The sequence below is a fragment of the Caloenas nicobarica genome, chromosome 1 (assembly GCF_036013445.1).
Source record: "Caloenas nicobarica isolate bCalNic1 chromosome 1, bCalNic1.hap1, whole genome shotgun sequence".
Lineage (NCBI taxonomy): Eukaryota > Metazoa > Chordata > Aves > Columbiformes > Columbidae > Caloenas > Caloenas nicobarica.
In genome coordinates, this window is record NC_088245.1 from 185,937,487 (window position 1) to 185,962,557 (window position 25,071).

Here is a 25,071-nt window from a genome sequence, read left to right on the forward strand (position 1 = left end):
AGAGCTGTACTATATTTTCCGAAGAGGTACCGATTGCTTCCTGCACCGGGCAAGACATGCCTTGTAGGGAAAAGTTCCTATGTGTTGCACACTGCTTTGCTCTTCAGATAGACAAGGAAACTCTGCAATTCAAAAGCTTACCAACAGCTTTCCATATTATTTCTGTAATGTAATATAAAAGTAGCAACGATTAAGCTCCAAATGTTCACATTCTGAAGACTCATAGTTTAATCCAGTTTGCAGCGAGCTCGGACAGTTACACCGACCCTTTGTAAAACGCAAGGTCAGCATCAGTGGGAGAACCAAGAATATTTTAACATCTTAATGAAAGTAATCTATGCGCAAAGGTTACCGCATCACCCCAGCCGGGCAAGGGACTGGGAAAATCAGCCAGTCCGCTTTCTTTTATGTTCAAAATTACTAAAGAGTCGGGATGAAATGACCTCAAAAAACTCCGCCTTTCGAAAAGAAGCCTTCGGTGTCTCTCCCTTGCCCCCCGCCGCTCCCCCGCGATTCTCACTTTTTATTTATCGACACGCCGTTGACATCAGCAACCAAACTGAAACGAGAAAAAGCAGCTCCAAATGCCTGGATTTTCCGGTCAGGCGTTTACTGGGTTTGCACGCTGCTCCGAGTGCTGCTTTTGGTAGTATTATCATGATCACTGATATATTTTTGCAAACGTTCAGTATCTTATTGGCCAACTACAGCAACTCACTGCATTTCAATATGGGACAGAGACAACAAATCCAAATTTCTTTATTTTTTTAAAAAAGAAACTTTCACAGCAGTGGTGGGGAGTTGATTAGATGCTCTGTACTAACAACTTTTAGCAGTTCTGCGTTTCCTGCAATACTGAGATTTCAGTCTCCCTTCTTAAGAAAAATAGCGAAATTTGGAGATAGCGATCGAAAGCAGCTCCCCGTGCCCCTAAGCAGCCAGTGGGGCAGGAAAACGCCAGCTCTGATTTTGGGGATCGGGGAAGAGTTTTTTCTCGGTGGGGAGGTGACATCTCTCCCAGCCCCGTTTCCCCACCAGATGAGTTTGCAGCTGGACACGGGGGGACGTCCCCACTGTCTCACCGTGGGGACGAGCAGCCACCTCCGCTCTGTGCTTGGCGGGCGCTGCCAACCATCCCCACAGAAAGTCAGCGCCTGCCTGATTTTATTTTACAAAGAACCCCCAAAATTCCCCCGTGGTGTCACGGAAAGAGCGCGGTGGTAACCGCTGCTTTCACAGCTCTCCTTGCTCACAAGCCCCAAATGTCAAAGGCAGGGGAAAAAGCATTTGTGCTTAGGGAGGAAAAAAAAAATCAGACATAGCTGGGGAGGAGAGGGGTGTGAGGGAGGAGGGGGTGAGAAGGGTTCCGGCTGTGCTGGAGCTGACACGGTGCGTTTCCACTTCCATCGAAGCGGGAGCGACTCCAGCATCCCGCTCCGGGGTCTCGCTCTCTTCCCCGGCGCTTTGCTCGGGTGTTGTGCGGGAGTCCCGCGGCTCCCCCGGTGCCGCAGCCCCCGCGCCCTGCGGGGCAGCCCCGGGACCTGCCGGCCTCCCCCTGCCCCTCGCTCGGACGCCTCCGGAGGGCTTGGGCAGCCCCGCAGGGGGGTCGAGGGCAGGCGGCAGAGCCCCCTCCCTTCCTCCAAACCGCTCTCCGTGCGGTCAAGCCCACAGAATGGGCTCGAAAAGCGAGACTTTGGGAGACCTGTGGAGAGAGTGGACGTGATCTGCGCGTCAAAGCGAAGCTGAAGGATCAGGAGCCGCAGTTAGCACCACTCACTTCTACCGAGATTTTGAGACTTTTTTTTTTTTTTTCGGTCTGGAAACTTTTCAATCTAGAGCTGCGTAATTTCGTAATTAGTTTTTCAGACACCGTTGTCTATATCCAGCGCGTGCGACCAGGTTGTTAAAAGACTGGATGTTTTTTGCTCGCGCCAACTGGATTTCTGCAAGACTTAATTAACCCCGTGCGCCTCATCACGTTTCTTTTACCGAACAAACTAGCTATTTGAGCAGCCTGCGGTCAGCTCGGTGCTGCTCTGCATTGCAGGGCTGAAAGGTACGATGCAATGTTCTCAAAGTGATTGTAGACTTTCAGGATATTACTGAGGTTAAATGAAAGTCCCGGGGTGGTAAGAGCAAAAAACTGGTAGCTGTCCAAGAACAAAATCGTTATTTTTAATTGAGTCGAGTTGGATTTTTTTTTCCCTCTCTTTTTCTTTCCTAGCGTAGCTGCAAAGTATCTTTCTTTGTGTAATTAATGGAGGCTTTAAAACGTGCTCGTCACGACTGACTGGCGGGAGGATACATATAGCAAATAATGACAACCCTTAGCGAAAGAAATGCGGTGACCTGGGTTTGGATAGCGGTGTCCCAGCAACGATTTGTGTTTTCCTGTTTGATTTTTTCTTTTTTTGCCTGTTCTTCTTCTTCTTCTTTTTTTTTTTTTTTTAACTTTAATTATTTCAGAGCTGTGGCCAAGAACAGAGGGTGTTATTTCAGAAATACCCTCCGTGACCCCCGAGCCACCCCTGGCCGGAGAGAGGCTGCCGGACACCGGGGCCGGGAGCACGGGGATCTCATTTTCTAGCCGCAAATGTTAAATTTCTCTCTCCTTTTCGTTCCCCAGTTCAAAGATTTGGCTGATAATAACCAAATCTCTGTATGACCGCTCGCTTTCCTGCCAGGCTCAACATCCAGCTCATCCCCTCGATGTCAGGTTTCCGAGCGTCCCGTTCTCGGACACTCTTTTTCTCAGAGATGTCCCGAAGCCCATATTTTTATGTGTCCTCCCTCCCTCTGCCGCCCCGGTGGCACTGAGGCTACCAGTTTTGTCTCTTGTCAAACTTCGCTTAGATTTGGGTGTAAATTCAGGCAGTTTGAGCTCTACAGACGACTACGTTATCTTCCTATTTGGCATAATTAAATTAAGCGATTTTAAATCTCGTCGTTACGAACACCAAATGCAAATACTCGGCATCTTGAGTGTCTGCTGGTACTTTTATTTCTCCCGGCACATGAGGAGTTATTTAGCATATAGAAAGAAGCGAAGAATCACCTCCTTTTAGCAGGTCAAACGGTGCAATTTATCAAAGAAAGTTCAGAGAGGCGGAAGACGCTGGAATATCGCTGTAAAAAGGCAGCAACAACTGTGGTTTTGGTGTTGTTTTTTTTTTTTGTCCCCAAGTTTAACCGCCTTCTGGATTTGAGATAGCCGCTTCTTCTTGCTTGTTTACTTGTCCGGGGAAGGTACTGAGTTCCGAGGGGCCCGATCCTGCTCCCGGGGCAGTTGCCGGCGAGGTGGTGGCGGGGTCGGTGCCGGAGCGGGGGTCACGTCCACACTCAGGTCTTGGTCAGGCGAAGCGGTGCGGAGGAGCCGCTGGCAGCCCCTTGCGGATCTGCCTCCCGGACTGGTTTTGGCTTTCGGGAAAATGAGTAGTTACTGTAAAACGTTCAAATTGCTCCGATGGAAACTTTTCCGGTGTATTGGAAATACGTAATGACAGGAACGATAATGACACAACTTTGAAAAGTAACTTCTGACTCCCTGAAAAGCAAGAAAAAAAAAAAACTTTCAGGACCTGGTAGTTAATGATAGTCATTTCCATCCCGCTTCGCTGAAACCAAACCGCGTGTGTTTGAGGGAGTTTCAGACTTTCCGTTTCCATCACCCGCGGAGAGCAGGGGAGCCCTCCTTGACCCACCGCCTGTCCCGTGGTCCACGGGCACCGCCGAGTCGCCGGCCCCCTTGCCCGCAGGTTTCCTCGGGGGGGCAGCGGGCGAACCTCCCGGCAGCGGGGTCTCCCTGCCGCCGCTATTCGTTTTTCCCCGCGGTGCCCGTGCCTCCTTGGCCGCCCTGGGCAAGGCAGAGGGCCCGGGGACCGCCGGACGGGCACAGCCACCGCTTCCACCTGCGCTGCGCTCCCCAGCCGGGACGAGCTGTTCTGCAGCGCTGCAAATACTTTCAAGTCATTAGTGCTTCTTAGTTGCCTTTTTTTTTTTTTTCAAATTGTTTCTCTGCTTTCTCTACACCAGCCTCTTATCTTTTTCTCGCAGATACTCGAGCCAGTGAAACCAGTGGGTGTGCAGGCAGTTGCGGCAGCCCGGAGATCTCGCTTTTTTCCCCTCTCTCCGCTAAAAGCTACAGTTAAAATGCTGGCAGCGTGGTGATTCGTTTCCAGCTGCTGCTGCTGGTCAGTATTTACCACCAGACAGTCATTTATCTCCCGAGTTCAGCTTATGATTTTTTTTGTCCGGAAGGGAAATGCAAAAGAAATTTGTCTTCGGCCATTTTCTGTAAACTTGACAGCTCGAGCTGCGGTTTTGTCCGTGCTCGGACTTTCCTGGGAGAGCTGAAGCGTTGCTGGCGTTTCCCGGTGCACGGTAACTTTGCAAACACTACAGCTGGGCTGCAAAGCAACTTGTGGGTCCCCATCGACAGAGCCCCCGGCTCCTTTTCCCGTCTGTGCCTCTGAGGCAATGGCCGTAACCTGTCCCGGGCCACGATTAACCCTTTTCGTGGCCCTGGGACTGTCACCGAGGGGTGCACTCGCCGAGTGCCTCCGTTTCGTGCCGGCCGGCCGGAACACGGGGGGTGACCCTCGCCCTAAGGCAGCCCGGGGGACGCACCGGAGGAAGATGGATACCCGCGGAGGAGCTGTGGCAGTGCTGAGACAGTCCGGGACTGTGCTGGGAAAGTCTGGGACAGCGCTGGGACAGTCTATGACTGTGCTCGGACAGTGCTAGAACAGCTGGGACAGTGCTGGGGTAACCTGAGACTGTCCTAGGACAGTTAGAACAATGCTGGGACATTCTGTGACAGTGCTGGGACAAAGCTGGGGCAGGGTGGGACTGTCCTGAGACAGCTAGGATAGTGCTGGGACATCGTGGGATAGTGCTGGGACAGCTTGGAACTATGTTGGAACTATGCTGGCACAATACTGGAAGAGTTGGGACAGTGCTGGGACAGTTAGGATAGTGCTGGGACATCCTGGGATGGTGCTGGGACTGCTTGGGATTGTGCTGGGACGGTGCTTGGAGAGGGCAGCGCCAGTAGGAGCGAGCAGCCGAGCCGGGTCGGGGGGAGGCAGGGATGGGGGATCCCCGGCCTCGGCTTCCCCCGCTCCTAGCGGGGAGCCCACCGGGGACACCCTCGACCCCGGGGTCCTGGCCCGCCTGCCCACGCCGGGCTTCCCGGCGGCACCGCGGCTTCTGGGCGGCCGGTGCGGGAGGTCGGAGCGGGGCCGGCCCGGCCTGCGGAGCTGGTCCGGGGCTCTCCGGGCAGCTCTCCCAGGGCTCCTGGCAGCCAGCCGCCGCCTCTGGCCGTGCTCTCCGATAATACGGGGATGCCGTGCTGCGGCGTTCAACGTGTCCGCGTTCCCGCATCTCTTCCATGTAAAAATCAACGTCTAGCCCAGAGCTCGGAGAAACGGCCGATAACAACCCATTCTGGTTTCTCTACAGCTGCACCCAATGCACCTGGTGCTTTCCTCTCTCGTTATTGGTTTGTTGTGTTGGTTTTGGTTTTGTTTTTCTTTTCTTTCCCCTCTGCCGGGCACACGGGGCGGCCGCCCCCCGCTCCCACAACTCCAGCCCGCCCAGAGCGGCACTACCGATGGTTCCCCATAGCCCGGCGGCGACCCGACGTGCTACTCACAGACCTCCTTCTGCCCGTCCGTTTGTCGCGGCAGAGTCGGACCCGTTGGGTGGAAACTGAAGGGCAAATGACAAAAATAAAAATCTGCCGTAAACATTAAAAAAAAAGAAATAAAGGTAGACTTATGTTTGCATCTCAGCCGTGGCCTTTCAGAGCTCCCAAGCAAGCTGAAAGCTGCTGGAGTACTTCATGTAGCTGAGAGTGTGGGACGACGTTTCCAGGAGAATAATTTAGACTTATTATATATAGTCATATCAAAGACATCAATACTTGTCTATTGAAATTGAAAATTATTTGCACTCTGAAATGCCGCTGGCTCTGAAAAAGTGTTTTCTTCATTACTTTTGCTTAGAGATATAAAATGCTGTCCTTCCTTGGCCATGGGCATTTAGCGGGCCAAGTTCGTTAAAGATGTGTGTTTTGTGCAATCCCACAGGACAACTTTAATCGCTGGTGAAATGTTATTTGACTTGGCAATGTAACAGTGGGGATTTGACTCATCAAGATGTAAATTAAGAGTACATAGAGAAAAAAAATGTTTCTCCGCATACATCTGAATGTATATGTCCTCATTTTGATAGATTAATTAGTATTACTTCTCAGTCATAAATTAATAAGTGCTCTTGGGGGAATTCAGGGAAGAGTAACCAAAATGATTAGTGTACTAAAGGGCTAATATATGGAGAAGCATTGTTCAATATCTGTAATGTGTGTCTGTGTAGATAGAAATGAAAGTAGTTTGGGTAACGAAATGTGTGTGTTTGTGGCCGAGGAGATTTGCAACGTGCAAATGCAAAGTACTGCTTCTGCCGCAGTGCTCAGTTGCCTAGAATTCAAACTGGTTTTGGGTTGTTGCTTCAAGGTATGCAAACTCTAGCCAGAAATGAGACTTCAGAAGCTTCACAGGCCTGGCCTGTTTCATCACCTAACTCTGCGTGACTTAATGTGCATGTTTGCCACTCTTCTGAGAGTCCAGACTTTCTCACGTATTTCACAGCAAATTGAAGCACTTGATTTGGGACTTCGTATCCTACCTTAGAGGCTAGGGCCCTGAAATCTGGATATAATAGCACTAGCATATAGGTACTGTACCGGTTATGTCTCCTTTTTCCTTATATTGCAGTCATTCTTCCCCACAAAGAAACAAAAAGATGTTGGAGAAAACACCTGAAGGAGAAGAATGTGTCCTCAGGATTAGCATTTCTTCACTTTAATAGGTATTTTTATATTTTTAAAAATCAGCTGTTGCACCTGTTCTTGTTTGTATGTTGCCTACCTGGCTTATAAGCTTACTTGGGTAAGATCATGTTTGGGGAGTCCAGAAATGACCTAACTCAGAGCAATTCTGTATACTGACTTACAGTGATTATAGACAGTTATAGCATGCTTATAAAATGTGATAGTCATGTCATAGGCATGATGGCTCAAGGATATCAACAAGACATTAAAATGATAAAATTTATATGCAAAGGAAGTCTTTTTAGGTACTAAAAGCAAGTCAGTGTAAAATGGTACTCAGAAAGTGTTTGCTCATCACAAAATAGTTACCTTATTTTAGTAAATGCAGCTCACCTTTTATTACAGCTAAAGTGAGTGGCTCAACTATGTGTGACACTACAAAAACTATAACTAAGTTAACACATCAAGACATCTTTGTAGAGACCCTTGATTTCCAGATGTTTTATACAACCATTTCTAGTACACATCAGCTATCTCTGATACAGATTTCAGGAAACAGACCAGCAACACCTAATTCACTGCCCAGAAGTATGTTTAGTTCAGAAACTTCGACAAAGCTTTCCACATGAGAGTCTTATCCATCTGAGAGCATCTTGAATTATTTGGTGCTTGGTTAGCTCAGATGGAGCCGTAAGCCTGGATCCCCAAATGTCATCTGGGATCCTCGGACATCTGACTCCTGTTTAAATATTTCTTGTTGGGTAGTAGGAGGTAAGTATCTGAGTAGCTTTAGATTTTGAGCCTCATTTTTTTCTTAGGCATTGTATCAAAGATCTCTCATTGCACCTGTAAATGTACACTTACTAGAAAGTAACCCTGGACAAGAATATTCCTGCTTCTAATGCAGGGATTTCAGCTGTTCTGATCTAGTGTCCTGCTCTTCCCTGTTAGAGAACTGAGCTCCATTTTGTAATTGGCAGGAGGTGAGAGCACTATAGAAATAAATCTCTTACTTCCTGAGAACAGGAGAGAAGCATCAGTGTGTTGAAAGGGTACTTAGAGCCTCCAAGGTCAATCCCATACAAGTTCGTTTGGAAGGAAAAAGAAGAAATCTCAGATACAGTGGAAGAAATTATGGGAGGGAGAAAGTGGGAAACAGTGGGGTGGGAGGCACAGCAAGATCGAGAAGAGGGACGCAAGTGCCTGAGGTAGCCAGGGTCACGTATAAACCAATGTATATAACCGGGCAACTTACATAACACTCTCAAAACTCATATTGTAAAAAATATGACAACAGAAAGAATCATAGTTGAGGGACATTCTTACAAGTATGGATAGGCGGAAGTTTTGTGCTTGCCTTTGGTAGAAACTACTTTAGTTTCAGCTGCGTTAGAACCATTCATGAATGCAGAGCCACTCAGAAGGACTTCTCCAAGAGCAGCTATTATGCCTTGATAATAATTTTGAGGAAGAGCTGACTTTTCATTGCTGTCATCATTAAAATAGTTATTTTCATTACATTTATTCATTTATTTTTACATTTGGATGGCTACTGCAAGAGCAGGTATGGTATATAACGTATGTCTGACTGACTGGCCTATCTGAACATCTCAGGAACATCTCAGTTGCTTGCCCACCTCATGCCAGGTTTGGGCTTCATGTGGGCTCCCAAAGCTCAGCAGTCTGTGGGACAATCAAAGGCTTCCTATCAGGCAGGAAGCAATCTGGACAGGGGCATTCCCAGGTCAACAAATGCCTTCCCAGAAACTCTCACTGAGGAATTATAATGCATAGCCCTCTGCCTGAATGTGTTTTATCACGCAGAAGGCAATTAGATGGAAATAGTTGAAAATACATAGGTTATTGATATCACATGGGTATGCATGCTCATTGTATCATCTGACTGAAGAATTTTAACCAGGCTAATTAGCATAATTATGTTTTTTAGCAGTAGCTCTAAACATTCTCCTGCCAGAATTGCTGCCTTCAAAGACCTTTCTAGAATACATATGTGCACTTGCCACCTTATTACAAAAGCTGTCTACCAGGAAAGTTTGTGTTTGTCTCTGCTTCTTCCTTTTGGAGCCCTAGATCTCTGAGGGAGGAAAACAATCGTGTCCTGAAAACCCCCTGAAGTTTGTACTTGATATTTTAACTTCCCCTTGCAAGGCAGCTGCTGCATTTGCACGTGTGGGAATCTGGTGAGCCATACAATCTTAGGCTGAGGATTTCTATTCACTAGGGATTAGCTGAACTGTTTTCCTAAATCAGTCACCAGATCTGGATTCCAAATTAACAAAGTGGTGCTGAGCAATAATGTAGACTCTAGGTAGCAGCTTTGCAAATTTATTCAATGAAAGCATTATAAAAGCTGGCTGTCTAACTGCCGTAGCTTTAGTGCAGTGAACTCTGAGAACCAGCGGACTTACTGAATTTATAACAAGTAAAGAGCTCAAGGTTCTTTCAGTGCCAAGGATGCTGAATGAGAAATGCTGGTCTTTGCACAATTGCTCTAAATACAACTACTCACAACAAATAGTTTAGAAGATGCAGAATGAGTGTATCCTAGAAAACTGTTAGAAGGGACCTCAGAGGTCATTGAACCTCTACCTATGCCCTGATGACCCTCTATCTTTCTGTCTTTTCTGTTTGTCTAGCCTGTTCATAAAGACATCCAGGGATGGAGATTTCACACCCCCCATGCAATCTATGCCAGTGTTTAACCAGCCTTCATGGTGGAAGCCTTTTCTTGGCATGTTTTCCATAGTCATGTGTAGACTAAACCATGCCAGTCCTTTTGCTTTTTTTCATAGGGTTCAGTTTCTTTTTTTTTTTTTCTTACTTTTATTTTACCTCTGACAGTTCATATCTCTCTCTTCGCAAGTCAGTTCAATTTCTCTTTTACCATGTCTCAAACCAGACTCAGTATTCCAGCTAAGACTTTGCTGCTGCTGAGGGAACAGACAACCCAAGTCTCCTAAAGGCTCTCTTACTCTTTATGTGTCCCACTGTGGGGTTTGCTTTTTTTAATTTTATTTTTTAATGGAAGCAGCAAAGCTGATTATATCCTTGCTGTGCTCCCCTACCTCCTTTCTCTGGGGATGCTCTCTTACAAATTTTTTGCCTAGCCTTTATTTGTGCAGTGTGAAAGTGCAGGACATTGCATATGTCCCTGTTGATCCGCCACCTATTTTTAAGACTATTTCTCCAATATGTCAAGATAATCTGAATTTCAGTCCTGTCTTTCAGTGAGCTGGCAGCCTCTATTAGCAATCATCTGCAGTAATTAATAAGCTTATTTTATCTTCCCTCATTCAGGTTGTTAATGGAAATAATGAGAAGCCTCATATTTAGCACAGATTCCTGGGGAATCCCACTTGTTACATACTTCCATTTCAATAACTAACCATTGATAAATGCTTCTAGTGAATGTTTTCCCAGCCAGTTTGTACTCATCCTATACTAGTTTCCTCTAAACTGTGTTTCTCTGTCTTAGGTAGAAGAATGTCAGTGTCAAAAACAGTCAAGATATGACACCTCCTGCTTCTCCCATCTGTTATCCTGTTGCAGAAGGAAACCAGATTAGTATGTCACCACCTAGTCTTATCCAGAAAAGACTACATACATACTTAATTCAATTTACAAGGCCTGGAACAGCGGTTCCCAAACCATGGGCTCAAGCGAAGGCACTGCCTATGAGGACAGGCACCAACCTGACTGAAATCAAACTGGAGAAGTGGGGCTGACAAGCTGAAGTACGTCTGCCAGGGTTAATGTGGTGTCGCAGTCTGGGCAGTGGGGCTGCTGGAGCGACCTGATGGGAGACACTGCCCTAGAGCCTTTTTCCACCCGTCTTTTCTACAGGTGAGTGTAGTGTCTTGAGACACTAGTGTTTGAGCCAAGTGACACTCAGATGCTATTGGTAGCAAAAGAAAAAGAACACAGATGGATCTCTGGAACACACCAAAAGAAAAAAAAATTACTTTTGTTCGGGTATGTAGTGAAAATGTACTGAAAATATCCTACACAGGCACAGGGGAAATACAACACGCAGCCAGAGATCTGAAACCTACAGTCATTAACTTGATCGCACTCAGCAGGACATGCCAAGATGAAACAAATATTAGGGAAAATTTGATACGCGTTAATATAATTTATCTTGAGAGGTGTACATTGTAAACCATGTCACATCACACTTTTTTATAGTCAGAAGAGAGGAGTAGGTACTGTAAGTATGTAATTCATCTAACCTGTTTTAAAGAGCAGTTGCAGCCAGAAATAGCCGCTTGTGTAGAGCATGATCTGAAAGGTCAGAGGTAGACATCTGTATTTTAGATGTTTAATGTTAAGTTATGCAATTTTTGCTTTTTGTGTCAGGTGCATAACGAATCACTTCTGGTCTCTATTCATCATTATGAAAAGAAAGGCAAAATCTCCACATTGAGTATGCCCTGTTGATCTGTATTTTAGGAAAGCTTGATATCAGCAGGGCACTGTTTAAATATACAGCATCCAAATACCTCCTATTATTACCCCATATGTAATAATGAGCTTTTTATCTGCTGGATTTCTCACTTCTCTCATAACTTGTTGCCTAGTTAAGAACTGCAGGTTTAGGTCGAGCCTCTCCTAGCCCTGAAAAACCTGGAAGAAGAAGGAAGGCTTCATGGCTCGCGTGGCGGGGTTCCTATTAAGCAACTGCGACTGTCAGAGTTCTTGGCATCCAAGTGTCCCGTCTGTGAGGCCCAGAAGTTAGTCTCGATAGATTTCTAATGCAGATTTACCAAATAGTATTAAGCACCTGTGAGGATACTTATCCAGAGTTTAAATCCAACATAATTTTACTTCGCTTCGTTGATCCAGATTAATTTTCTCGAAGCGCTTTGTGTAGACAAATCCTGAGCATGTCTTTGACCTGGTAACACAACTAAACTAAACTGTCTGTGCTGTTAATACAATATCTGTGGATCCACATGGTGAGTGTCACTGATGGAGTTCCAGAAGACAGTGCCTGACCCGGAGCCACTGGCTTCTACATTGCTACTTGAGGGGCTATAGAAGCCAAAAATGGCATGGGGATTTTATTGTAATCTGATAGATCTCATGACCTTGCTAATTTATAAGGTCATGAATGTTGAAGTCTGGTAGTACGTGTGACTACTCTTTCAGGCTTGGTATATAAAAGCTCAGTGTGCTGAACAACAGTTTTCAAGGGGGTTTTCTCAAGGCACAGAGAAGAACGGTCGTATGTATCCAACTATAACAGTATGCAGAGCATGGGACACTCCATTTTCGGCAGACTTTTCCCCCAGAGTTCTATGATGCAGATAAGACTGTCTGTCCTGAAGCTGAATTGGGAAATTCAACTGAGTTCTAAAGCTGGGTAAAAACTCTCAAGAAATAGATAACAATAACAAGGCAATTGCAGAAAGGAAGAGGCACAGGCAGGTGAAGCCCACACAGATGTAAAAGAACAGTTGGCTTTAAAATGTTAATTCCCATTTATACGTCTTCAACTCCTGAACATTGCTTTGCTGGAAGGCTCTGTAGTATTGCCATAGACCCCGCAGAAGTTGTGGGTATATGCTTGGGCCATCTAGATCAAATTACAAGGTATTTTTTCCACCCTGGGCACAAGATCATTGAAATATTATATCAGAAAATTGCATTAATTCAGCACAAATGATTGGCATGGTTTCTGATCTATCTTAGAAGATTATGAAGTTGCAGTTTTCATGGTGATCCCCTAACCCATCTGTTTTGAAAAGGTCAAAGAATGAGATCATACATTTAGGTCTGTGTTAACATTATTCTGTAAGGAAGTCACTGAAGAAAACGAAAATGATCTTTACATATGACAGAGACAATACCGCTACATTCTTTCAGGTTTTCTGTGGTATCTTTGTTTCAGGGATTTTACAGGCAACTTTAAAAGATACAAAAATACTTCATGAAATTGCATGCACAGTTTTATATCACTATTTGCTATGTAATATGCATATATTTACTATACAAAGTAATTAATGTGGCTGTAAGTGCAAGACTGCTTTTTATACATTAAAATGATTAAATTCCTCAGTTTGTATTTCCAGATTTGATAATAATGTAGTTATGCATTTCTTTTAATTTGCAAGGGTTACTCCCATCCTCCTCTGATAGATAAGACAGGAGAACTGGTGACAACTGACATGGAGAAGGCTGAAGTGCTCAAGAATTTTTTTTCTTCAGTTTTCAATGGTAATCTTGGGGGTGTTGGTTGAGGACAAACTCAACATGACCTGACAATGTGTGCTTGCAGCTCAGAAAGCCAACTGTATCCTGGGCTGCATCAAAAGAAGCATGACCAGCAGGTCAAGGGAGGTGATTCTGCCTCTCCAAGCCACTCTCGTGAGACCGTACCTGGAGTACTGTGTTCAGCTCTGGAGGCCCTGACATAAGAAGGACATGGACCTGTTGGAGCAAGCAGAGAAGGGCCATGAAGATGATCAGAGGGCTGGAGCACCTCTCCTATGAAGACAGGATGACAGAGTTGGAGTCGTTCAGCCTGAAGAAGAGAAGGCTCTGGGGAGACCTTATAGCAGCCTTCAGGTACCTAAAGGGGATCTACAAGGAAGATGGAGAGGGATGTTTTACAGGGACATGTAGTGATAGGACAATGAGTAATGGCTTTAATCTGAAAGAGGGTAGATTTAGATTAGATTCAAAGAAGAAATTCTTCACCATGAGGGTGGTGAGGCTCTGGAACAGGTTGCCCAGAGAAGTTGTGGATGCCTTATCCCTGGAAACGTTCAAGGCCAGGTTGGATGGGGCTTTGAGCAACCTGGTCTAGTGGAAGATGTCCCTGCCCATGGCAGGGGGGTTGGAACTAGATGATCTTTAAGGTCCCTTCCAACCCAAACCATTCTATGATTCTATGATTCTGTGATCTCTCTTCCCACATATCTCAAGCCCCTGAACTTCAAGGCAGGGACTGGAAGGATGAAGTCCCTTCCATTGTTAGTGAAGATCACGTTTGAGACCACCTGAGGAACCTGAACATGTATAAGTCTGTGGGACCCAAAGAGATGCACAGCAGGGTCCTGAGGGAATTGGCTGATATATTTGCCAAGCTACTCCATCATATCTGAAAAATCATGGCAGTCAGGCAAAATTCCCTGTGACTGGAAAAAAGGAGATGTTGCACCCATTTTTAAAAAGGGTGAAAAGGAGGACCTCTGGGAACTACCGGCCAGTCAGCCTCACCTCTATGCTCTTTAAGATCATGGAGCAGATCCTGCTGGAAGATATGTTAAAACACATGTAAGACAGGGAGGTGATTAGAGAGAACCAACAAGGCTTCACCAGGGGCAAATCTTGCCTGACTATTTTAGTGGCCTTGTACAATGCAGTGTCTGCATCAGTGGACAAGGGAATAGCTACAGATATCATCTACCTGGACTTTTGTAAGTCCTTTGATACAATCCCCCACACCATTCTTACCTCTCAATTGGAGAGATATGGGTGTGATGCATGGGCTGTTGGATAAGGATCTGGCTGGTAAAGTCAATTGCTCAATGTTCGAGTGGAAACCAGTAACGAGTGGTATCCCTCAAGGGTCCGTACTGGGACAAATACTATTTGATGTCTTCACCAATGATGTAGACAGTGAGATTGAGTGTACCCTCAGAAAGTTTTCAGATGACACCAAGCTGAGCAATGCAGTTGATTTGCTAGAAGATGAAAGTAGCCACTGCCCATGGTGGGAGGATTGGACTAGATGATCTTTAAAGGTCTCTTCCAACCCAAAGTATTCTATGATCTATTTTTAAAGTGTGGCTATTTAAAATATAATGTTTTTGTCTTGAGAACAGATCAATATTATGGCTGGTGTTATTTAAAAGAATGACATAAGTCAGTGTGTCTAATTCTGTATATGACACACTGTTATAGTCAAAGGCAAGTCATATTTTTGCTTCTGTATCTCTAAAATGGGTCATTATCACAGAATTCTAGAAATCAGTGCTACAGCAGATCCAAAGTCATCTACTCCTTCCCTCTGATCAGAGCAGAATTAAATATACCTACATACTCCTTAACAGATATTTGACTAACCTGCTTTCCAAGATCTCCAAGAATGGAGCTTTCAGAACCTTTCAAGATAGTTCATTCCAGTGTTCAATCATTTTAGAAAGTCATCCTTTTTGTCATATACAAGTTATATGTACAAGCTTGATCTGTAACCTGAATCTCGTTTGCTGTAATTTAAGCCCATTGCTACCTCTTCTCGATCTTGACTTGAAATGGTTTGAGAATAACTTATTTTTCTTGACCTCCAGCCATTCTTGCAGCTTTACTTTTATTTTCCATCTTTCCTGATGTGCAGTGCCCAAAACTGGATGTGATGTAACCTGTGCCAAACAGAGTGGAAGGATTCTTTCATATGCCTTGTCAGGTGTACATCCCATTATATTATGACTGCTTTTTTCGTAATTAAATGACACTGTTGATTAATCTTCAGTTTATTCAGCTTCAATCCTAAGGTATTTTTCTGACAACTGCTCCTTAGCCTATCATCTCCCACCCTTCATATGAAGCCTAAGTATAGAGCTTTATCTTGTCTCAGTAGAACTGCCTCCTATTATTTTCAGATCATTTCTCCATTTTGTTAAGATCTTTTAGTTCATTACCGAGCTAGTCTGGAATATTCACCCATCTGCTAGTGAGAGTTGTGAGGCCTCAGAGAGATTTTAGATATTTACCCTTGGGGTAAATGTAGGTGTCCACGTGTGAGTTGGGTGTCTAAATGCGCTTTGTAGTCAAACTAGTCAGTAGAATCAATGGAGCTTAGAGACAATTCATCTCACTCTTATGTAGATATCTACATTTGGTCAGCTGACATTCATTGTACCCTTCATCATTAATTAATGTGAATTCATGTAAACATATCAAAGGAGGTCTGTAGGCCTACTCTAGCTTGGAAAACAATATGAGATAACATAATAAAGCTCTCTGAGAAAGACTTTACAGCAATTTTATAGCTCGTGTAGTAGGAACTGGAAGCAGGAGCCCCAATTACGCCTTCCTTTCTCATCTCTTTGTTCACTTGGAACAGCTCTGCCTCTCACCTGCCTACTCCTAGTTTTTAATTATGAAAATATTATGGAGGAATCTTGTTATAAAGCAAGATTAAAAGCTTATTTTTCTCTGAGTCTGTTAAATCACAGAACATATACTTTATCTGTACAGGACTCCATCCAAGGGTGAAAAGCAGCCCTAAACTCTGTAAATTTCTGCCTTTTGGTTCCTTGGTGAAGAAGTAGATAAGCTCTAGTGTTTGCTTGGTACTTGGTTATATTATTTTGGGATAGTTTGTTACTACTGTACTTAATATAAGAGTTGCCTTTGTTTTTCTTTTGTTAGATGTTTCTTTGTGTTGGATGGCAAATAAAATAGTAGCTAATATACGTGCAGTTTCTTTTAATGGTCACCTTTACGAAATTCCCAGGATTTAAGCTGTATGTGGAAGAAGTATGACACGGTGGCCATAATCTATGTTTTTCTCTCGAGAAATAGGCCACATTCTTTCCAAATGTGCAGTTTGTCATTCACTGTGAATGCCCAGAGAAGACTTGGGAGTCAAAATTGTTCGTCTTTGTAGTATGGAAGACTGTGATGATATTGTCATGTTTTAGGTGCATCTGTGCCATAAAGCTTTTCTGAAATGCAGATGTCTAGGATAGGATTCTTCTAAACTAAAGGTAGATGTCTGCAATACAGATGTTTGTATCTAAGCATGTCACCTTAGGTAACATTTATGGTTAATGGAGAGGAGTAGGTAATTCTGGGAAATTATTTATCTGACTCGTTTTTGCCATTTCCTTTATGATGAGAAGAACCAAAAGTTAGAAGTATCTGTTTCTCTCCTCTAGTGTCCTGTGACTGACTGGGCTGAGCCATCAGCTACACCCACGACCAGTGTTTCCAGAAGACCAGTATGGTAGCAGCAGTCAGCTGTCACTGAGGCACAAAGAGAAATGGAGGGACAGTTCTTAGCTCACCTTTCCATCACCTTCATTGATACCGGACAAAAAAGGACACACAACACTGAGGCCAACTGAGCCAGTGCATTGCAGCTGGCACTGCAGCAGGCAGTGGAGGTTGAACTCTCAGAAGCAAAAGTGTAATTAATTTTAGTTTTCAGATCTTCAGTATCTTCCCAGTCACTGATAAAACCAACATTTTCAAGGGACATAATGTCCCAATATTTTTGTCTGATACTATATCTCTTCCTTCTGCCCCTGGTAATGTTGATGTTCTCAGATGATATCTCTGGGCTAGAGTCATTCTAGGAGTGACAAAAAAACATATTTATAGGGAGAAAGTCCTCTCGTTGGCTTTCCATTTGGCTACAGGAAGTATTTTTCATCATAGGTTGCGGTGTGGAGCTACAATCCAGCCAGTCCTCCTGGTGTCTTTGTTGTCAGGAAAAAATAATCTATCAAAGCCCATTTAGAGGGAACTTCAGCCAGACGCTTATGAGTGCTGATTCTTTGTTATTTTCTTATTAGGTGGTTCCTAGGTTTCTAAAGGTCTTGACATACATTCTCTACCAATAAGAAAAAATCCCTCCTCATGAGATTTAAGCATGTTGCTTTTATCTTTAATGGAGCCGTGTTTGAGCATCTGTCATCATGTTCACTAAATCATCTGTCAATGAAATCCACATTTTTAGTAGCCATTATCTCAGCTCAGGGATAAATAAAGTTCTAGCTTTTATGTCTAATCCTCCATATTATTTTCAGGTGTATAGGATAGCACTGAGGCCACATCTTAAATTTATTCTAAAGGTGGTTTCAGATTTCTAATTAATCAGTATATCCACTTCCCAATATTTTTTCCCATGACCCAGTTCACTGATAGAAGGATCAAAATACTGATCCTTCTTGAATGTACTGCCTTAGCCAGACAAAGCTCTTCTGCAAATTTGTGATGCTCTTTGGTCTCAAACAGGCTTTGTTGTTCAGGATCAAATCTGAAGAGATGTAGCATCAACTTCAAACTGATCGTAAATTAGTTAGCAGAATTTATCAGAGCCACATTGGATGTTATCAAATTAGATCCACCAACCCATCTCAAGGCATGTACAACTAGAGCACAAGGTTCCGCCACAGCACGTGCTGGCAGAGTTCCAGTAGCTGAGGGCTGTAGAGACACGGTGTGATCACTGATACTCACATTTACGAAGCAGTAGTCATGCTGGTAGCACAAAGGCTTGAAGGACACTGATTCTTCAGCCTTTGTTCCAGGAGTACTGCATCCAGTTCTGGGCTCCCCAGTTTAAGAAGGACAGGGAATTACTGGAGGGAGTGCAGCAGCGGCTACAAAGATGATGAGGGGTCTGGAACATCTTTCTTATGAGGAAAGACTGAGAGAGCTGGGTCTGTTCAGCCTAGAGAAGAGAAGGCTGAGAGGGGATCTCATCAATGTTCATAAATATCTCAAGGGTGGATGTCAAGAGGATGGTACCAGACTCCTTTCAGCGGTGCTCAACCATAGGATGAGGGGCGACGGGCACAGACTGAAGCACAGGAGGTTCCATCTGAATATGAGGAGAAACTTCTTCTCAGTGAGGGTGCCAGAGCACTGGAGCAGGCTGCCTGGAGAGATTGTGAAGTCTCCTTCTCTGGAGACATTCAAAACCCGCCTGGACACCTTCCTGTGCAATCTGCTCTGGGTGAACCTGCTTTAGCGGATGGGTTGGACTAGGTGATGTCCAGAGGTCTCTTCCAACCCAAACCATTCTGTGATTCTGTGAATAGCTTGCAGTTACTGGTGTGATTGCACTCCTAATGAAACACCCAGAAAGAATTCCACAGGTGCCAAAACTTGGAGAAAGAAGAGTGGTTGCCTTTGTCACTGTAATTCTTTTATATGTTCTTTGTATGTAGCTCCCACAACTGGCCCTTATGTTCCCCAGGTGGAAGGCTTGTTGTGTGGACTGAGATCCAACTAAGAACTCCATTGTGAGCCCTTTACATGCTTGTGGGAGGAAAGCCAGAGGTGAGCAGGTTGTGCACACACCTTGTTGTGGACACATAGCAACATTAGAAACATTTGAATTCTTATGCAGAAGAGACAGATCCACTTAGAGTGGGTTTTACCCACATAAAGTGTCCTGAAGTACATAGCTATTACAAGGTTAGTGACCCTCTGTATTGTTCCTTGATGTGAAACATGGTGCTATATCTTTGCCGGGTATTCTCATTGTTATTATTATTAGCAGCAAAGAACCTATGGTTGCTAACATTGTTACTAAGAGTCACGAGTTTTTTCATAGGAATTAGACCTCATTAGAAATCAGAAGCAGGATTTGTTTTGTGTGCTGCTAAATTTTCTTTATTAAACCCAGTGATATATATCAAGATTACATGCCAACCCACAGAAGTCCTTCAGAGTTGTTATTTTAAACCTGTATCAATGAACAGTTTATTCTGAAGCCTTTCAAATGTGTATGCATATACATTATATACATAACATATATACTTTATATATGTATATGTAGTGACAAAGCAAGTAGTTTAATGCATTTTATGGGTCCAGCCTGGAGTTCTGCATACATGAACTTGTGTGTGGTCAAGGAGGCTTGCATATTTTTGAACTCTGAGTTGGCCTAATAAAAGATATCAGACTACAGTGCTTGCTTTGTCAATCCTGTTTTGCTAGTTCAAAATGACTTGCAAGATTAATTTTCAATTTTTAACATAAAAACCAAGAAAAAGAAGTGTTTACTTACTGCAAGGAGTTGATTCCGTGTTAATGATCCTGAAGGAGGCTTGTACACAAGGTATAGATTGTTGCCAATTTGATGTATATTCATGTTACAGAACATGAAAATGTCAAGTTATACCATCTTGAGGATTTTGTTTTTATAAGTAGGATTGGTTAGAAAAACCTTTAAGTAATCATACTGTGTGTTTGATGGTGGAAATTAGTATGAATGTTTCTGGCAGTGGAATGATGTGATGTGGTTATGCGTTTCTGTTTTCACTGCCTGCTCAATATTGGCCTTTTACAAATACAGATTACCATGTCGATGGAAGGAATTTACAGCTTTGGCCCCCTTGTCTCACTCTGTGTTACAGCACCTTTTTTGTACTTTATGTTACGTGTCCTCCACACTGTATTTTTCTGACACAAAAAGGAAAAGTCTGTGGACTGAGGTCCTGAAAACATGTGAGCTTTACTATTTAATTGGATGAAATGAGTATAATTTCCCACTTACCTTGATTTCCTGTGGGGTGAAAATCTTGCTCCTCTGAAATCAGCAGCAAACTTTCGGGTGCGTACAACAGGATGGAGAGTTCATCAGTGATCCCTCATCATTTAGTGATGTTGCACACTAGAAGCTCAGAAAAAAACAGCCTCTTAATAATGACAGTAGAAAGAATGCTTTAAAAAAATCAGGATTTAGAACTGACAAATAAAATCCATAAATAAAATTCAAGCTGAATACAAAAGCTGTATGTATGATATGTTTAATATTGTTAGTTTTGGGACCTCACAGCCCGGATAGTTAGAGCTGCAAGATCCGTTTGTGTTCTGTGGGCTGTTACTCTACATCCCGTACTTACCTCATCTTGTGGGCAAGGAGCTGCTTGCTCTGACTTCATGGAATTGCAGCTGTATTTGTGGAGTGCTCTCGTCCTTTGGCACTCCCTCCCCTGTACATTAATAGGGTTTGAATGCACCAGCATTTTCTCTGGAAGCAAACTTCAAAATTCATCTTTAATCCTGATGCAATGCATATTCAGATTTTTTTCTTTTCCTGGAGTTTAGTTCCACAGGAAAACATACTTGACTGATGCTCCCACCAGCCAGCTGTGGTTTATAACAATAATTAACAGTAAGATACTGCAGCAGAAATAGGGAGTAGAGAAATGCAATCCAGCAGCTTCAGTTATGTAGTTCTGTTCATTTCTACAGATTCCAAAGTACTTAAAAAACAATATTACAGGCAGGATGGGCAGCTCTGCCCATGAGGAAGGTTTCCTAATGCTTCCTGTTAGAAGATTCTGGTTTCATTTTTTTCAGAGCTTTGCCAAGCTTAATGTATTTAGGCTGAATTTATTTTTATCCAAGGTCAATGCCTAGTGGTTTTTTTTTTTCCTTTTTAAAAAAATTTTTGAATTGAAAAGTGAGTGAACTATTTATAAGAAGAAGGCTAGTAAAAATTATGGTTTTCTGCTAATGTAAAAAAAAATCGGACTCCTGTATTTTAAAAGGTTTTGGAGCAAAGACAGACCTTTCTCTGCTGTTGAATCAGGCATGTGCCTTTTGCCGTCCTCACAAAGCCTTTCAAATTTGGTCAACTGTTTCAAGACGTGGAAAAAAACATGGTTACCAAATATTCCATAGAGATTTACTAAAGCCTAACAGCAAATATTTCCTGAGATTTCATCTCCTCCGCCTCGCACAGCTCCTTCCCGTGATCAGACTTTCCATACACCGTCCTCACAGGATGACTGAGCAGCCACTAGCTGGGTGCACCAGAGGCCAAACCAGAGGCAACCGCTATAGTGTTGTCCCTGGGAGTTACTTTGAGCTGCAGTGATGCTACGCGGTGGAACCGAGAGCAGGGAGCCTGTCCCTCCTGAGCTGCAATGCGACTCAGGGCTCCCAAATTTTATTGCTCGTGTGCTGTTGGCAAGCCTCCAGCATAGTTGCTCTTTGCCACCATCCTGAATACACATAGAGAGTTGGACAACCTCAACAAGGCCCTGAGCAACCACATCTAATGTTGAAATCGATTCTCCTTTGGGCGGGGGCGGATGGGATCACAGGACCTCCTGAGCTCTGTCCCAGCTTAACTTAGTCCACGGTTCTGTGATTTTTTGCTGTCTGTTTCTTGATTAGTCTGTGTGGGCCTGAAGACACCATTGCAGTTGATGAGTCTCTGTGGGTATGATGCACATAGTGGAAATAGTCTTTATTAGTTTGTTTTTAAAAACAAGTATATGTGAAACATCTCATTAAGATATTATTCAAGCTACATGGACAACTATCCTAAAATTACAAATAACAAGGATCTCTGCAGCCTCAGTATGCTTCCAATATGTGTTTGCATTGGGACACTGGCTCTAGTTTTGTGATTGTACTGAGATTTTCTCATGTGGCTTCATGCCTACATCTAGCATGGATCTGCTCTGAAGATGATGCAGCACTGAGGAGAACTGGTGGATGGTTACTGCAGAACTCTAGCTCACTTGTTGAGAAGGTGCAAGGTGTTTTCTGAATGAAGCAGGGCATGGTAGAAAAAGAAAACAAGGTTTCTAGGTTAAGGTACTTGAATTCTGCTCTGGAGAGCTGGACAGTATCCCTGCCTTTTCTACCGTGCTTCTGTGTGGTAATGGGCAAACATTTCCCTAGTGGTTATTAGTTGCCAAAAGGAGCCTTTCTGCTTGTGCCAGTAGAATCTGGAACAAGATGATTGTGCAAATGTCATCCATCAATCACAACTCTTTCTTTGGTAATGTTAAAAAGCCTTCATTGAGTCAGGTTAGGTAATTGTTAGTTCCTTATAGCTGTTTATAATCTAATGTTCATGTTCTATTTATATTTACACATTATACTGATAGTTATTTATAAATTATTATTTGACAATGAATTAGGCAAACTATCTCAAAAATCTCTGAAATTCATGGAAATGTTCAGGCAGCTTAGGAGACTGTTTTTCAAACCTCAGCAGGCTTAATTAGATCCTGCAGTTCATTCATTTGCACTGAAGTCAACTGGAGTTTTGCATGTGGAAAGTCTGTGAGATCAAAAATTATGCCCAATGGGCACGTTGCTCTGTAGAAGAAAATGTCAGCTCCGGTTGGTAGTATTTCTGACTTCTCATAGGTTACACTCGCTCTCCCCCCTCACTTTTTCTCTCTTTCTCAATTAGCTTTTCTTGCATTTTTATGTGAGTGGTTTTGAAAGGGTTCTTGGGAAAAAAGCTTGCTGCATATACAGTACATGTTTTCATTTACAGATCATTGAAATGGATAGGCAAATAAATAGATAGGGTTTTCTGAGCTTGTGAAATATGTCGCATAATATAAAACTCTCTTCTAAGTCTGTTTTGTCAAATAGGTCAAATGATATTTCTGGAATTATATCTCTGGAGTGTATTTTCAGCATTTCTTATTGCTGTTCTTGATCTGTGCACCGTTGTTTGACAGTCCCTTAATCTGTCCGATATAAACTGAATGAATAGCAGCATTTAAAAATATGGCTTCAGGGACTTTTGAGGAGGTTTCTTTGTAAGTGTACATTTACTAGTTCATCTGTAAATTTATTTTATGAGGTGTTTAAACCTCAAGAAAACCAAAAAGCATAATATTAATACCTGGTTTACATCTATTGAAATCAATGGGAACTTTACAATTGACTTTAATAGTAGCCTCTGTCCTCTAATTTTGCAAGTGGTGAGGATAATGTACATAAAACCACAAGGAGAGTTTGCTGTTTCATCATATCCTATTCTGTTTGCAGATTCATAAGCAAACTACAATGTGGTTTGTTCTTGAATTAAACAATTCAGTGTTTGGTCCTAATACTGAACCGCGTCCCTACTTTAGGTGGTGTTTTGCTTCTCAAAAGATCATGGATTGCTCACTCAGTCCCAGGGAGGTGACAAGGTAGGAAATCCAGCCAAATTTTCAAGAGGCTTTTGAAAATTACGCTTTTGGTTTTAATCTTACATCCGCCTGTGGTATGACGAATGGAAGAAGTTGATGAAGCAGTTTTCTTCCTAATTGTCTTGTTTTTTTTTCATGTGATCAATTTTGACAGGGTTCCTGGAAATGCACATAATATCTGTAGCGTGTATGTACGTGTTTTCCCTTAGGGTTCTCTGAAGTGTAGTAGGAAGTTTCCATCATGCTGTCGTAATCCCAGGCATCATTTTTCTGTCATTTTAGTGAAAGTGAGTGAGAGTACACCACAACAACAACAACAACAAGACTCCCAGAATTCAGCTTTTTTTCTGTTAGTGTAACCAGCACACCAGTCTGAACAGGCTAGATCTGGTTAGCAATTTGTAGTAGTAAATAATGCTGGACAAAAAATCCCACAAGCTTCTTGTTGAGTCTGCTTCAGAGATATTACTCATTTGGTGGCTGAAAAGCTGGTCTTGCTTCACAGTTTTAACGCTTGTGAAAGTTTTAAATATTTTGTTGGTAACTGGAGCTGGTGGCATGCTGTAGACAAGGGCTTATCAGAAGTTTCTGGATTGGGCTGTGCTCAGTTGGAAAATGCCCCTTGTGCGGGGTGAAGATGCTCTTCCCGGGGTGCATCAGCTCCACTGAAGCCCCAGAGGGAGCTGAGCCCCGTCCCCACCAGCCACCCCTTGGGTCTCTGCTGGACTGATTGGATCACCAGCATGACAGTAAATAACGAAGTGGGTAAAGTAATCTCTTAAGGTGGACAATAGCTACACCAGCAAAATCAGAAAGGAGTAAATTCTGGTTCCTCCCCACTCCCAGTTCTCCCCCTCCCTCAGCATAGCCAGCTCCCACCTTGTCCTTGCCATGGGCTAGTAAGTCTGTGGTTTCCTCTCCTGACCTCCTGCCAGGCTGGTGGAGGATCAGACCTTTCTGGTCCCTCCCCAAGCCTCCTGAGGCCGCTGTCCCTTCAGGCCACCCAGCCGCAAGGCTTCCTGATTCACAGGCAGCTGCTTTTTTGAGGTACCCCAGTGTCAGGGTAGCCGGGAGTCCAGCAGCCCTGGGTTTTGTGCTGTCCAGTGATGCAATTGCTTTGGGAGTGAGCTGGAAATGTTGTATACAGGCTTTCTCAAAAAAACAGTGTGTTATAAATTCTTCCTCAGAAAAAAAAAAAAGAAGCAATTATTAGTATTTATTGATGGTCTAATACAAAATTTGTCTGTGTCAAAATTACCTTGGGAAAAGTTAGTTAAAAGAGATCCTGTGGAGATCGTTCCAGATGGCTGCTGTAGCCCTTAGTTCATCTTTATCATCCAGACATGAACAGATGAGTCTTTAGCATAATTAGAGAAATAAATAATGACTGGAAATTATGTCTTTATGGGAGACTAAGGCTTCCTAGATGTAGGTTGGAGGAAGGCATGCAGAAGTAGGGACCCCTATTTCTCAAGGTAACTATAAACACGGTAGATGAAATACTTCTTCATCAAATGACTTCTCAACCAATCCTATTTTAGACTTAATTTTGGTGAGTGCCATGGCTTCTGTGGAAGA